This window comes from Euprymna scolopes, chromosome 1 (assembly GCF_053919585.1).
Source record: "Euprymna scolopes isolate OS-2025 chromosome 1, ASM5391958v1, whole genome shotgun sequence".
NCBI classification, from domain to species: domain Eukaryota; kingdom Metazoa; phylum Mollusca; class Cephalopoda; order Sepiida; family Sepiolidae; genus Euprymna; species Euprymna scolopes.
Genome location: NC_136482.1, coordinates 146,479,966 through 146,484,850, shown reverse-complemented (window position 1 = coordinate 146,484,850; position 4,885 = coordinate 146,479,966).

Here is a 4,885-nt window from a genome sequence, read left to right as displayed (position 1 = left end):
GGTAAAACAATTCTAGGCTCGGTGTTGTCACAAAGACCAAAATATGAAAAATGTCAAGTATAAATAATTCAAACCATGGGACCCAGAAAAAAGATCTGGGTGTCATGATCGGCAGGTGCTCCTTCGGTAGCCAGCATGGGGGTCCCGGTCGTCATCTTGCGAATGTTGGCCAACTTCTTAATAACTCAAATAACATGGACGCTGAACAGGTAAGCATAATAATTTCAGGAAACAAAATAACACCGAACAAACACAGCACAGCTGTGATAATCATCAAAATGGAAAAAAACGAATAAAAAAATGGACAACAGAAGAGAATAGACTCGTAATGGAATGCTATTATAGAAGTCATCCTAAATATAGATATGGAGGTTATCGGAAACGAATGAAAGAACTATGGGACCTCTCCAGTGACCACCAAGCGATAGAACAAAGAATTGCGGACCAAGCAAGACTGATACTCAAGAAAGGGTGGCTGTCTAAACTAGAACTAGCAGAAATTCAGAGAAAAATAAATTATGAAACTGAACAAGAAACACCCCCCAACGGAACTGCCCGTAGAAAAAACCCACAAGTTGAAGCCTCATAAGTAAAAACACCAAAGGCCCAGGACCTACAAAGACCGAAGACGACAAACGTTGAAACCGAGAACAATGAAACAGAACTAACAGAGAATGAAGCAAATGAAGTAAATGAAGTAAGCTGATGAACGAGGAAAAAACAAAGCTCCCATTGTTAAAGAACCAAGAGCAGAAGAAATTAAAAACAGAAACTAGAAGGTTAACAAGCTTCTCCCACATATCCCAACAAACACAATCACAGGCTTAAACAACCTCATTTACGCAGGCGCAAAAATGGTAAGTATGACTCTCAAATCGGAAAAACAACCGGGAATAAGCGGACTGACAAAACCTGGATAAGACTAGAAACCCAATTACAGAAACATAAAGAAGAACGCAAAATGATCAACAGGAAGAAAGCAATGTGGAGAAAACGGAATATTGGAAATGTAACTAGTAGGGAGAGGCTAAACAAGAAACATGAAGAACTGGATCAAAAAATAAAAGCAAAAGAAACGAGATTGAGACGATATAGATATAAATCTGAACAATGCAAACAAAACAGAACATTTGAAACTAATGAACGCCAAGTCTACCAAAATGTGAACGGAGGAGAAAAACAAAAACAGAACAACCAAATCCGACAGAAACAAAACTCTACTGGAGTAACGTATGGGAAGAGCGACGAGATCACAATGGAATGCTGAATGGCTGAAAGACATGAAAGAAGAGTTACAACAAATAGAAGAAGGAACAGTGAATGAAATCAGCAAGGAAACCCTAAAGAAAACCATAGAAAAAATGGCAAACTGGAGAGCACCAGGGCACGACGGAATACATGCATACTAGTTCAAAAAATTCACAATCTTACACGAAAGGTTAACCCAAAACCTGAGAAGTTGTATACAGGAAGCAAACGTGCCAGACTTGATGCCAAAAGGTAGAACCACACTGCTACAGAAGGACACGGAGAAAGGAACCGTCCCCAGCAATTATGGGCCAATCACGTGCCTACCCACCATGTGGAAGATACTGACAGCGCAACTGAGGGAACAAATCTACCACTCACTGAATAACCGTGGAACAGAAAGGATGCCAAAAAGGGAAAAGAGGAACACATGATCTGCTATATGTTGATCAAAAGACTCTAAAGGAGGTAAAAAGGAGGAGGAAAAATCAGGCATGGCATGGATCGACTATAAAAAAGCGTACGACAGGATCCCCCAAGCATGGATAATAGAATGCCTAAAAATGTATAAAATACCAAGCGGGATCACCAATGTAATAGAAAATGCAATGAAAACATGGAGACTGTAACTGACAGCTGATGGACAACATATAACAGAAATTAACATACAAAGAGGCATCTTCCAAGGAGACTCATTATCACCATTACTGTCCATCATAGCCATGATGCCCTTGAACAGTATTCTGAGAAAGTGCCAAGCCGGATACAAGTTCCCCAATACAGAGGAAAAAATGAACCACCTGATGTACATGGACTATCTGAAACTTTTTGCAAGGACCGAAAAGGAGCTAGAGACACTAATTAATACTACCAGGATCTTCAGCCAAGATATCCAAATGAAATTTGGAATGGAAAAGTGCGCACTACTAGATATAAAAACGGAAAACTGGAAACGACAGAAGGCATGGAACTACCCAACCAAACAGAAATGAGAGCACTAAGAGAACAAGACGACTATAAATATTTGGGAATTCTGGAAGCGGACACCATCAGAGCAACAGAAATGAAAGAGAAAATTGGAAAGGAATACCTCAGGAGAACAAGAAAACTCCTGGAAACTAAATTATATAGTAAAAACCTAATAAAAGGTATAAATACATGTGCAGTGTCACTAGTGATATACTCTGGACCGTTAATAGGGTGGACAAAAGAAAAACTGAGACAGCTCGACCAGAAAACCAGGAAACTCATGGCCATGCATAATGCACTACATCCAAAGGACGATATTGACAGACTCTACGTGAAAGGAAAAACAGCGGGAGAGGAATGATCTCTATAGAAGACTGTGTGAAGGACACAAAAAAGAACTAGAAAAATACATAATGCAAAGCACTGAAAGGATAATTATGGCAACGAGAGACACGGAGAAAACCAACAAAACAGAAAACAGAGAGACAAAAGACAAAACGAGAAAAGAGAAATAGGAAGAGAAACAACTCCACGGAAGATTTATAAGAATGACAAAAGATTAGAATAACGAAAACATCTGAACATGGATGCGAAAAGGACATATAAACCGAGAAACTGAATTTCTAATAACTGCAGCACAAGATAACTCGATAAGAACCAACCATATCAAAGCAATGATCGATAAAACACAAGAAACCAGCAAATGCACACTCTGAGGACAGAGAGACGAAACGATAAACCATATAGTAAGTGAATGCAGCAAACTAGCCCAAAAAGAATACAAAAACGGGCATGACCAAGTGGGGAGGGCGGTGCACTGAGAATTGTGCAAACGGCTGCATTTTGAGCGTACAGATAAATGGTACAAGCATAAACCCGCAACAGCACTCGAAAACGAGAACCACAAAATCCTATGGGACATGAACATACAAACGGACAAATGCATCCAAGCAAGAAGACCAGATGTCGTAATAATTAACAAGAAAGAGAAATCCTGTCAAATCGTAGACTTTGCTGTCCCAGCTTACCATAGGGTGAGTATGAAAGAAAAGGATAAACGAAGCAAATACACAGATCTAGCCAGAGAGTTAAAAGGGATTTGGGTGATGAAGAAAATCAAAATAGTACCGATAATAGTAGGAGCACTAGGAACAATTCCAAAAAAAAACTGGAAAAAAGAATGGCAGAAATTGGAATCAGAGGAATAGCTGCAAAAATACAACGCCCAACGATAATGAAAACAGCTGAAATATTAAGGAAAACACTTGAATGCGGAGAATAACACAAGACAATATAACGAAGAAGCGTTACAGGGACTGAAGCACACTGAAGCTGCAGAACTACATAAGTGCATGTTCTAAACCCCCATCATGCATCTCCTCCATTATTTCACCACCGCTCCCCCAATAGAAAAGTGATACCAAAGAGCCGACAAGGGTCAAGGAGGATGGAAAGACCGAGGAGGGAGCACTGACCAGACCTCCGCTGGACAAGTGTGAAGAGAACTGGGATCTTGGGGAGGCTTAGTGCCACTCAAATTCCAGTATAAACCAATGGCTACTGCCAGCGAGAAATCAATGGAAAGAGGCTGTTGCGATGATGCAAATTTATTTGCAAATGCTATCGAAGAAGGAGGAGAGAGCTGGACGTCTGGGGAGACTTGTTGTCACTCAGCTTCCAAAGAACACCACAGGTCTCCAATCAGATCGTTTGTTGACTTGTGTGAAAGCTCCATGTGAGCCAATAATAATAATAATAATAATAATAATAATAATAATAATAATAATAATAATAATGTTCTTTTCCATCTATAAATGTTCGAATTTGGAAAACCTTGCCTGTAAATTCCGTTACTATGGGAATCTTGTCAACTCACCTTTATATAAATGAGAGGTAAATGTTTAAATCGCAACACAAGTAAACGCCAACTAAACACTTGCCGTCTGATCTGTATTCAACTAGTAAGCCAGGGGAATCTGAAACACACAGCTGGTCCCGCACATAAAACTATCACCCTAACCCGACATTGGCAGGCGGGCTTCTGGCCAGATCTTACATCGAAGTGAGGGCGGATCTTTCACTGGCCAGCAGGTTACTGTTGTGTCACTTTTATGAGAAGCACGTTTGGTCAGTAATGCTTGCCTTCTGGTCAATGGCCAAGTCCGTCTGAATTAGCAGCTCTTTTTCATTTCACTTACTGAACCTTGGCGTTCCGTTTGACTGTTAAGTTTTATGGCTTATTATTTAATTCCCCGTTGGGTTTTTACCTCTATTTTCGATTCCCTCTTGTAAACAACCTCGCGCACTTTTGGGTTGATATTAACATAACTTTAAAAAATACGGATATTTATTGGACGGAAGTCGTTATATGTACTAAGTCTAAAATTTGTAAAGTTTGTTTCAGACTGATGTTAGAAATCATATATTTAATTAATCTGTATTGATGTTATTAAAATCATATACGTTCAATCTATAATAAAGAGCAATATATATATATATATATATATATATATATATATATATCAAATTTATTTATACAAACATTAATGGCTACATATGTGCATACATGTTTCTGTAATCACCCGCGTTGGGGGATTACGTCTTCAGGCCAAGAATTACCGTCGAGAAAATATATATATACTAGCAAAGATACCCGTGCTTCGCACGG